The sequence below is a fragment of the Malania oleifera genome, chromosome 9 (genome assembly GCF_029873635.1).
Source record: "Malania oleifera isolate guangnan ecotype guangnan chromosome 9, ASM2987363v1, whole genome shotgun sequence".
Lineage (NCBI taxonomy): Eukaryota > Viridiplantae > Streptophyta > Magnoliopsida > Santalales > Ximeniaceae > Malania > Malania oleifera.
The window spans coordinates 6,122,582-6,134,899 of NC_080425.1; the positions used below are offsets into that span (position 1 = coordinate 6,122,582).

Sequence of the window (12,318 nt, forward strand, 5' to 3'; positions counted from 1 at the left end):
TGTCAACCCTATATAAATTTGAATCAAGCCTTGTAGTAATGAATTTGCTTCTTTAGTATGATGTGTAATATAAAATCCAACACTCTTTCCAAAATCCAGAATTCAAATAAACTCTTACTTAATTTTATCATTGGGATGTTAACTAAGTAACGTACTCCCGTATGGTTTCCGCAAAATATGGTTTAACCAACGTACCCCCTTTCGATTTCTGTAACCCATATCAAAATTAAACCTTAAGTTTATTTAACTTCAAAATTAAGTAGTTTGTATGATTTTTATATTTAAAACATCCACGCAATTGTATATGTACTGAAAATAAAGAGAGTAAGGAAAGAGAGAGTAAGACCGGAATTTTTACGAGGTTCGGCTTATACCCAGCCTACGTCCTCGCCTCTGACAAACCACTGAAGGATTACTAAATTGAGTTCCTTTACTAGGCAGAACAATACCGTTTACACACTCCTTCAGTAGGCTAGAGCCCGCCTCTTCAAAAGATGTACCCTCGTTCGGTTATTCCTTCAAATAAGCTAGAGCCCGCCTCTCTACGCAATATCCCCTTGCTTAGCCAACGATCCAAACAATCCTTGGAATCGTCAATCTACAAGATACAAATCAAATATTTGTGTACAAAGAATTGCTCACACAAAGGGCTGATTAGTACAACAGTTCAGCACTATAATATACTTCAAAGTAAATAACAATATGGAAATTAACTTGAAGCTCAAGAGATTTTTCACCGTATGATTATTTCAATGATTGAAAGATATGTCCCAAGAACTCTAAACCTAACTTAAGCCTAATCCTAGGCTTGAACCTAGAACCTAACTTGAGCCTTAGACCTTATGGCCCAGCTAGGCTCTACCCTATTCACCTAACTGAAACCAAACTGACCCATTAACCTAGCCTACACCAACCTAAACCAAACCCAGCCCAAATACCTATGGCCCAATTGGGCCTAATTCTCTAACCCAACTGCAGGCCCAAAACTTAAGGCCAAATTAGGCCTAACCAGACCCAAGCCCATACCAATCAAAAAACTTCTGACCTAATTGGGCCTAACCCACCAACCCAGACCTTAATCTAATCTAACCTGACCCAACGTAACCCAAACTTTCCAATCTAACCTAACCCTAACCTGAAACCTAACCCAGCTTGTCCTAATTTGTATTAAGGCCCAAGTCAACTAACCACCTATTTGGCTTATAGGAAAATGCGAGAAAACACCCAAAAATCTCATATAGTCAAAAAAATAAATTAGAAAAAAAAAACACACACACACACACAACAAACTAGAGAATAATAGAGAGATTGAAGAGAGGGGGAATAATTTACCTTTAGTGGTTTAGGCTCAAGGATCTAGCAAAGAGCTAGAAGCTCTCTACCCTTTGCGAGGTTTGCTAGACCTGCAAAAATGGAGGAAGAGGTTCAAGAAGAGAGAATCAAGAGAAAAGAATAAGATTGAGAGAGAAAGGTGGTTCCTACCTAAGGGCTTGCGATGGTGAGAGAGGGCTGAGAGCTAAGAGAAAGAGAGACAGAGACATCCAAAAAGGCTGAGAGTTGAGAGAAAGAGAGACATAGACATCAAAAAAGGCTGAGAGCTGAGAGAAAGAGAGATATAGATATCAAAGAGGGTTGAGAACTGAGATAAAAGAGAAAGAGCAAATCAAAGAAATATATAAAATAGGTAAAAGAGAGAGAGAGGAGAGATGAGGGCTGTGCGTGTGTGTGTGTGTGTGTGTGTGTGTGAGAGAGAGAGAGAGAGAGAGAGAGAGAGAGAGAGAGAGAGATCTAAGGAATAAGAGAGAAGATAGAGTTGAAAGAAATAAGAGAGCAGAAGAAAGAGACTGAGGAATTGAAGGCGATCAAGAGAGAGAACGAGGGAGGTGTGTGTGTGTGTGTGTGTGTGTGTAAGAGAGAGAGAGAGAGAGAGAGAGAGATAAGGGGAGGAAAAAGAGAGTCTAGAGAGTTCGGGAGATAGGAGAAAGGAAAGAAAAGGAAAAAACAAAGAAAAAGATAAGAAATATATATTGAGTTTTTTTGTTTTTTTATTTGTTTTGTTTTTCTTTTTATTTTTTTAAACATTCTAGTAGGATATGTGCCATCATTTGGGTGGTGAAATGTGGCACCACTATGTCCACGCATTCTGGGTGACATCACCTAGGGACGTGTCACTATCTGGGTTGTCCATTGTGTGTTTTCTTTGGACAATTGGATCTATGCCACATCAATGATCCTTGTCTTGTCCCCCAAGCCAATGGCATCTTGCTACGTGGTAAGGTGATGTTAGGGTGATATCACTCTAATATGTGTCAGCCGGGAAAAAAAATTAAGGAAAAATTTGAGTTGTCCATATTATGCTGCATGTCATCGTGGATGGGCAACATGTGGCGACCCAATTTATTTCCCCACCTCTTTTCCTCTCCCTAAACTAAGTTAACTCAGGTCTGGTGTGTTGACCTAGTTAAAGTGGTTGAATTGATTTGACTTGGTTTAGCTTACCCTTGAACCACCCCTTAATCTTATGATAATTTTTTTTAAAAAAAAATCCTTTTTTAATTCATTTTGATTAAAAAAAAAAGAAAAATAGTAGAAAATTAGGGGAAAAAAAGTGTGAATTATTTGTCACTCAAAGAACTAAAAAAATAATAAATTTATGATCTAAAAAATAAATAAAAATTGAGAAAGTTCTTTAAAAATCTTCAAAAATTATTAAAAAAATTCTAAAAAATAGAGAAAATTATTGAAAAAATTTTGGACCTTTTTTTTGCCCAGTTTTGGTCACTTTTAGTATTCCCATTATGTGGTTTTCTTATTGTGTACCTGCTTACTGTATGAATGCATGTTTTGTCCTTTCTTCAATGCATCTGTGTGCCTGCATGTCATTTTCTCAGCATTTTGTCGATCCCAAGAGACAACTGAGATTCCCGTTCCGATCTTCTTTGTCAATCCCAAATCTAGGGTGCCAAAAGCTCAAACCCACCTGACGAGCTCTTTCGTTTAGACAACTAGCCCATCATCCCTCCCTGGTTGTCCAACCCGATGCCTAGGCTGACTTTGAGAGTCTCTCTCCTTCGTCTCAAAGTTTACTCATCATATCTGTTCCTATCGCTCTAGTTTCAGCACACTATTGCGACTGCCACTTGCCTCTCAAACTAGATCTGTCACTCGATTGCAACGATGGGTGTTCGTCATCGCCGAACGGAGCTCAACTCGATGAATAGAGTTGATCCTTCCTCCCGTCCTTTATGACACAGAGCTTGAAAGGAAGAGTGATGAAGTCACAAGGAAGCTTAGCTAACGTACCCAGACACCGTCTAGCATCGCCAAAACTGACGACCATCGAGCAAAGGTACGAATTTTTTTCCCTGATTATTTCTTCTTCCTTCTCTCTCTGTTTGCATTTATTGATTTCACGATTTAGCCTCAAAGTTTTTCAAGCCCAAAACATATTTCAACCAAAAAAAAAATTATAAAACGACAAACCAGATTTTCTCTTCAAACTATAAACCCGTTTTTTCAAATAACATTTTTTATCGTGCACACATGGTTTTTCATCCTTGCCCTTCATGGGCAGCCCTTTGGTGACCCTTGTCGTTGGTGGGAATGAGAGGGATATCAAGTTTGGGTCCTAGGTGGATGGGTTGGATACTGTATGGGATGGTAAGATGGTTGAGAAGGAAAACAATGCTTTGGGTGGGAGACATATTTTTGTGTAGACACTTCAAAGACCCATACCTCAATCCAAATTTCGGTTACCATTGAGGAAACCTGAAATCATCAGCGGGAAAAAAGGCTTCATTTTTTCAAATATTGAGATGGATAAAGCAGCTGAGGATTTGAAGTTTGCACTTGTTCTAAAATTCTTATCGAAGAGACTGTCAATAGATGTGTTGCGGCTTCAGATTATTAAGATATAAGGTTTCAGTGAGGTTCATATAATTACCTTTGTGGATGAATATCACGTGTTGCTACACCTAGCAAATGAGAAAGATTATTTACATGCATTGGCGAGGGAGGAATGGGTTGTGGCTCGTTGTCAATTTCGCTTCTTCAACTAGACAGTTGATCAGAATATCGAGGTGGAGGGTCCCGTTGAATTTTTAATAATTTTAAATAAATAAATAATATATATATATATATTGTTTGTATTTGGATTGTATTTGGATATAAATGATAAAATAAAACAAATCCCTTTTTTCGATATTGAAGGCGACTTGAAATTGGTGGTGGGATGGCTCAAATATGGAATTTGCTCCTCATGGCACTTATGGGACTTTTGGGAATTGTTAAAGGAGGAACTAGAAGGACTTCAGTTCTCTATAAAGCACCAATTTAGAGAAGGTAATCAGGTGGCGGATTACTTGTCTTGTCAAGGCGAGGGAGGCTACACGAGGAGATATTTTGTAGGTGATGTGCTGTCAAGTAAAATGAGAGGTCTTATTCATATGGATAAGATCAGTATTCCAATCCTTCATCTTTAATTGTCATTATTTGGGTCTCTTCTATCTTCCTCTAGTTTTTTGTTTGCAGGTTTTTGACATCATTTTGTAGGTTATTTGTTTATGTTTATATTTGTTTGTTTTAACTTCATATTGACATGTTTAGTTTGTTTTGGTTAGATGCTGATACGGGTTTTGATAGGCTTGTATTGCTTTTTGATGCTTGGGTTGGTTTTGATAGGTTATTTGTAATTCCCATGTGTCTTGTTTGTAACCATGGTATTCCTCTACCTTAAGTGAGGGCTATCAATAACATTTGGTGTGCTGTCGAAAGTAACCAAATATAAAACCTATACTCCTACAAATACATGTAGTGGTGCGAGTAAGGATCATTCACACGAAGAGTGTCTAGCCTAATTTTATACTACGTGAACAAGGATTTTTTTGGGGGGGGGGGGGTTGAGTATAACGAAAACAATTTTAAGAGAAACAACTAAGGAACAAATCAAATAAAAGTAACAAAATCAATCAAAAGAACAAGCCTTGGTCTAAGTCAACATCCACCATCGGAATTTTACAATTGATCATCGATGCAAGTATATATCAATTCACACTTTGAATATTCACCGTTGGAATAATTTGCCTACCTCTACTTAATCACAGTTAATTAGAAAACAAGCAATCTAATTAACCCTAACTACTAATTAAACAACCCAAGACAAGCGCTAAAGGTTTAATCTAGTAGCAGCCTTAAGAATTAGAGAGATCTATAAAACTAAACAAAACAAGCACAAGTGGTTGCATTCAATTTAGTCGAGCGTTCTTCCTAAGATCTAATAATTTCTGACGCAACAAATCATTAAATCTTAGTTGCTTCTCAAATTAGAGGGATCAAACAATTACGGATTTGATATCTAACCTAGCAGTAGATTGCAATGAATAATAAACTAGTAGGCCTCCTAATAATTAAACGAGAGAATCATGAAAATAGGCACAGAAGAACATCCAATACTCAAAGTATGAATTGAACAATAAAAAAAATTAGATCTCACATTTTTATTGATTCTAAGGCTTCCATTTCCTTTGACGAATTATAAAAGTTTAGCCATGCAGGGCTATGATGAAAACTCGAAGGAGAAGTTAGAGAAGAGCGGAAAGAAAGGCGTGTGAGGAGAGGAGGTAGATGTGCCTCATTTCTAATGATTTATCCACCTTTTAAACGTTCAATCCCCGTATCAGAAGCCTAAAAAATCACCTAAAAATATTCTTAAATAACAATATCCAAATTTGACTAATTAAGGAAAATATTAAAAATAAATAAAGTCCTAATATAGCTAGGAAAGTGATGTTTCTAGCTGAAATTTTTCATGCACCAAATCTGAAAACTTCTGAAAATAAACTGCATCAAATCCACGTATTAGAATTGCAGGCTAAGGAACGTTCCATAATGTTAGCAATGCAGGTGCAGCAACTTCAAACCCAATTTTGACCTTAATGCAACCACTGTAACGACCTGCTATTTAACTGGGTTTTTTTTTTTTAATACTATGATATTTAACATGCTCTGATACCATACTGGATTAAACCCAATCATCCACCTAAGCAGTAAGAAGCAGAAATCAAATGAACATAACCACATGTAATTATATACAATACCAGAATGCTAAATTGTTTCCCCAAAATATACATATATAATTGTTCCCCAGAAATATCCTCAACTGGCTAGGGCTATACAAAAATAGTCCTAAAAATATACTCACTCTCTACTGACTGGGCAGTACTGTGGCCCCTCTATTTGTGAGCTTGGTCTGCTCGCCTACCTAGATCACCTAAAAAATGTTAAAGTAACGGGATGAGCCAACGCTCAGTAAGATGAAATATTCTATTGCTAGTGTGTGGCAAATGAGTTACAATACCGTGAAAATCTATTACTATATAGTCATGTATCATTGAAACTGTAAAGTACAATACCAGTAATATAAATCCTCAGCTTTTACGTATTGCTTAACATTTATGTACTTTAGGTTTCTACTCAAAATACTACTATTATATATTTTCTGTTTCTGTAAACCTGCATGAACATAGTAATAAATGTAAACTTCCCTGTGGATAATTTTGTGTCATGATTTAACCCCTCATGACAGGGTTGTGCGGCCCGTAGGCGGGATTTACCCTGGTTGGCCAATCAGGAATAAATCACTATACTCCATAGTCTAATCAACCCTCCTCAACCCATATCTGATGAGAAGCCTATCCACTCGTGGGCTCTATGCGATCGACATTTATACCACGTATCATCTAAATAAGTGGTTGCACTCTACAAACTATATGTAGCTACGGTACTGTGCTCTGTAATTGTATGGTCCAACAAGGTCTGATACTATATAATACATCTCTATATACAACTATCTATTTTACCATGATTCTATAATAACTGTATAAACCATGATGCTATAGAAAATTGTATCTATATCAATTATGTTTCTATAATTAACTATAAATCTGTATGTCATGGTACTGTAAAACTATATAATCATGATATTTCTGTAATTGCTATAAAATACATTCATTGTCTGTATATTCTGTGAAGCACATCTCTAAAAAATACTGTAAAACATGTTTCTATACTATATCTATATTCTCAAGCCACACAGTAATTTTAAAATATATTAATCATACTTGATAAACTATATAAGTCTCTACTTTGAATAATACTCTGGTGGAATATTTATAATTTTATACTGAAATCATACTCAAATAACCTAACATAGCATATTTCTCTTACCTGTTTCCTGCTAAAAATCTCCTACTATAATGGGTCCAACACCTGCAGGATTCTCCACTCAACACCCTGAAAACCATAAATCCCAGAACAAAACATAACTATTTCTACGTCTATAGCATTTTCTACAACTGCTAGAAGGTCAAATTCTGAATAAAAGACCTTACCCTGGATTTGGGATGAACTCCAACTTCATTTCACCAACGATCCACTCTGGCAGACTTGAAGAAAACTCTGCCAGGAACGTCATGGTGACCTCAGATCGTCGATCCAGCGACTGACGGGGCCAGAATCGAAGAGAGAAGAGGGAGAGGCCGTAGAGGAGAGAGAGAGAGGGTTTCGACTGAAATTTCTGCGTAAAAATCTAAGTTAAACACAATTTATATTGCGGGATTCGTCGACGAGCCACATCACCTCGTCGACGAGTCCTTCAATAATTTTGTTGACGAACTTCCTCCTTTGTCGACAAATTTCAGTCTGCCCCAAAAACCCCTCTCGGTATCTTTTTGTCGACGAGGCATAGCTTCGTTGACGAGGTCCCTTATGCACTCGTCGACGAACTCCTTGTGTTCGTCGATGAGGCCCTGTGGAAAATTTTTCGGGTTATTCTATCCAAAATGTAATGTCGTCGACGAAACCTACAGCCTCCTTATGTTTCTGTTTCCATTTCCCTTTCTCTTTATTATTTAAATATCATTATTTTTTTCAAGTCGTTACAACCACTATAAATTCCCCCACACTTAACTTTTGCTTATCCTCGGGCAAAACTCAAATTCACTATCCCAAAAACACCAAGGTTGCAAAGCCATCAACAAAGAACAACCAAGCTCTTCAAAACTCATAACATATCATGAACAAACATTCTTAAACAACTTATAATTGCTTAGCAAGCATTTTCACTTGAAGATAGAGTAAACTAAATATATAGACCCTCACAGAAATAAACACTCAACTCTCATGTGTTTTAAGGATATGTGTTTCGCTCAAATTCATTCCAATGGAAATGATCTACCATAGGCTTGCATATCTTCTCATTCTCCACCACTAGGATCACATGCATAACACAAACCATAAGGACTTTTCACGGGTTGTAATGGGGTTTAGGATCAAGGAGGGAAGTATTTGGGAATGTTGCTCAAAAACCATCGAAACTAGTGAAGCAAAAATAAATCAACTCAAGCTCGAATATATAAGACATGTAAAACGAATCACTCCAATTAGCAGCTTCTTCAATTTGGATTTAAAGTATTTAAACCATATAAGACTCCTGCATTGAAAAAGAGATCGTTCAAAAGGAACACTTTTCATTTGCAGCAGAGAACGATCCTTCACAACAGATCTGTTTCTTGGAATTTTAGGAGGAATTATGAACATGGACAACTTGTAACATTAAAAACAATTTCCTCCATCACTTCCTATCATTTTTTCTTTTTTTTTTTTCACAAAAATTACATCAACAATGGAACTCATGAATTGAAAATGAAAACATGTTCCATTTCACGAGACATAGCCATACCACAAATCCAAGCACCGCACACTTATTTCTTGCACACCCATATATATCATAATGATGAACAATGCTCCATTAGCTCTACAACTTAGGTAAAGGCGTTGTTTTTCTGGTTTAAAGGTTGTAATGTTGGCTCACAATAAACGAAAAAGATCCAATAAATCTCAAAGGGGTTCAATAAAGGAAAAAAATTAATTACACGGTAGGCTATATGGTTTATGTAGCTTATAACAAAGAGGGCCTTAATCATGTTTATGCATGCATCTATCAATATGACCTCGAAGAGAATCAAGGAAATTTCTAGAGAAACAAATCCATGAAAGAATATCTCACATGAAAGAAAATAGTGAGACTAATATGGATGTGTCAGTCTAAAGGCTTTTTGTAGAAACTCGAACCCAAAAAATAATGAAATAAATAAAGAAAAAGAAGAAAGGAAAATTTAAAAAAGGCAAATAGCAGGGCTCGTCGACGAATCCCCTGCTTTCGTCGACAAATATCCTTCTATGGTTTGTCGACGATATTCAATCGTCGTTGACGAAGAGATACCGAGAGAAATTTCAAGCATACGGTTCATCGACAAACCCCTTCTTTCGTCGACGAACATCCTCCTGCAGTTCGTTGATGAAGGCTCTATTTCGTCAACAAATTGTGCCGGGTCAAAGGGTTATAAATAGATTTTTTGTTGCTAATTCATTAAGAAACTTAATTCTCTCTCTTTCTCTCTCTCTCTCTCTCTCTCTCTCTCTCTCTCTCTTTCTAGCCCACGAACTTCTACCCCTTCTCTCTATGATTTCTCACTGTTCATCGCCTAAATCGACGATCGGAGGTTACAACGAGGATCTAGGAGCATTTCTCTACAAGTTTAGGGGAACGGATTTTTGAATTGGACTTTCCAGGCACTACTCCAAAACCAAGGTAAGTAGGGTATTTTCGGATTTTATTGTTAATTTGGAGTATATGAGGCCTAGGAAATGTTAAATGAGAAATATTTTGTGAGTTGAGTTGATTGATTTGGGGAAAAACGTAATTTCAAGGTTTTGATCTTCAAACACCGCAAGGCGTGGATTTAGGGTTCCCAGAAAGTCAGGTAAGGGGTTTATATTATGTTAGTTGTTTTGAATTATGGACCGATTTAATGGCAATGTATATTTTCAGAAATGGTATATGTGATTTTCTAAATAAATTGGGTACATGAAAAGGATGGTTTTGACTGTTATATGTTTTGAGAAAAATTAACGTGATTGGTTTGAAATCTCTTATTTTCTTTAAAATAAATAGTTTAAGTTAAATAAAACCCTGGAGATGCTCAGACCTTATTTTCAGCAATTTATGAATTTCTCAATCAGTTTATTTTATTTATGGTTATTGGATAAAAATTGTGTGGCACAAGAACAGTTTTAAAATGCTATATATGAGCAAAATGTTTTTATTGATAATACACAGTATGATATGACAAACGAGGTCCGAGATTTGATATGATAGCCGAGGGCCAAGATTTAATATGATGGTCGAGGGCCAAGATCTAATATGATGGTCGGGGGCAAAGATTTAATATAACGACTGGGGGCCGAGATTCAATATGACGGCTGGGGGCCGAGATTTAATATGATGGTCGGGGGCCAAGATCTAATATAACGGTCGAGGGCCAAGATTTAATATGACGATCAAGGGCCGAGATTCAATATGATGGTCGGGGGCCAAGATTTAATATGACTGCCGGGGGCTGAGAGTAAATAAATGACAGGTTTTACATAAAATGAGAATAAAACAGTTTTTATTATGTAAATTGCCATATATAATTCTAAAACCCTGTGGATATGAAATGTGATGTTATGAGCACGATATCGTAGCTATATGTTGGTAGGGAGTGCAATCACATTGGGATGATAGTGTGATGATGGATAGACGATTGGTGACCTGGACACAGTACTCCCCCGAGGAAAGTGCCGGGAGGGCCTCATTCGATGCAGTTTCAGATGACCATAGGTAGGCACAATCGTATTTACTACCTTTATTGATTCAACTATGGTCGGCCGACCATATACTGAGTCCAGCCTTCGGGCCACACAACCCGTCAAGGGGGGAAGCATGTCGTATGATTTTATGATAGCGTGAAGATGCTAATATAGTAGTCCAGGTTGCATTTTTATGCATATATGTGCAAATTTATTATAAAAGGGCTATATTGAGCTGATAGTTTATTATTCAGAAATTTTGTATTTTTAGATATACAGTGTAGTACAGTTTTAAATGCCATTTCATATACAGTTAAATAATGTAAGTTTTATATTCACACGAGAACTCATGCTAGCCACGCACTGATAATAATGTAATCTGTCTTACTGAGAAGTGTCTCACCCCGTTATACAAGTTATTTTTCAAGTCCTTCAGGGAACCGTACCTAGCTCACGTTGGGGCTGGGATTAGACTTCTAGGAGTGGTTATCAGAACTGGTGAGATACTAGATATCTTATTTTGTTATTTTGGGATTGTAATTAGTAGACATTTATTGGTGTGCATGTATTTGGGAACAGGTGCACCCGGGATTCCCTGGTTAGGGCAGGTTGCATTTATATATATGTTATAGGTGGTATCAAAGCATATTTATGTATTTTACTAGCACTTCGGGCTCACGTGGCAGGTTGGGGTGCTACAGGTGGTATCAGAGCCTAGGTTGCTAGGTTCTGCAGACTAGGTTGGATGATTTTACTAGAGTATAGGTTTAAGTAGGACAAGGATAGGAATAGGTAGAATAGGAATTTTGAGTTTTGCTTCATAAGCCTGGAGACAGAAATCCCTTGACAGACTTTTATGTTTTTCTAGATCAGTCGACGGGTTCAAAAAATCATGACAATCCATTGATGGTTTTGTTTTCGACCAGAAGGGCGGGAACTTGAAAACTAGAACGGGAATATGAAATTGGCAAAGTATGTTGTAAAGATTTAGGCCAATATTTAGACTTTATTTAAAGTAAGCATTTAGTATTATGATTGCACTAGACATAGTAGGGTATTAGGATTCTAAATTCGTTTTGGTTATGTCTACAATATGGATCCCAATGACAGTAACGTTGTCGTTGGAGATAGTAGCAGTGAGGGAGCTGCCTATGAGGGTGGCAGTGATTCTACAGTGGTGCTATGGGATTTTGCCCAGCAGTTTATGGCTAAGGTTATGCGGAGCTCTCGGGGGCAAGATCCTTCCACTGCTGAGCTAGGAGATTCTATTAAGAAGTTCACTCGCCTAAAGCCTCCTACGTTCGCGTGAAGTACCAACCCGATCTTATCTTTGCAGAGAATTGGATTCAGGAAATCGAGAAGACCTTGGTCATACTACGATGCACCGATGAGCAAAAGGTGCTATATGCTACATTTAAACTGACTAGAAAGTCCGAGAGATGGTGGGAAGCTGTAAAACTGTTTGAGGAGTAGAGACTAGTACCGGTGGTGATGAAGTGGAGCCACTTCAAAGAGGTTTTCTTTGATTGGTATTTTCCAGCATCTGTCGGGAAAGAAAAGGCAGAGGAGTTCCTGAACCTGACTTAGGGACAGTTGACTATTCAGCAGTACACCGCCCGATTTGTGGAG

The 12,318-nt window shown here is 37.3% G+C and overlaps 1 long non-coding RNA gene across 1 annotated transcript; it reads right to left on the reverse strand.

Annotated features, from left to right (window-relative positions):
* Positions 1–220: 220 nt before the first annotated feature.
* LOC131164327 (uncharacterized) lies at positions 221–1,994 on the reverse strand. Its single transcript, XR_009139251.1, has 3 exons — positions 1,483–1,994; positions 1,333–1,403; positions 221–598 (listed from the first exon to the last, which is right to left on the reverse strand). It is a non-coding gene; the product is annotated as an uncharacterized LOC131164327 (long non-coding RNA).
* Between the last annotated feature and the right edge of the window lie 10,324 nt (positions 1,995–12,318).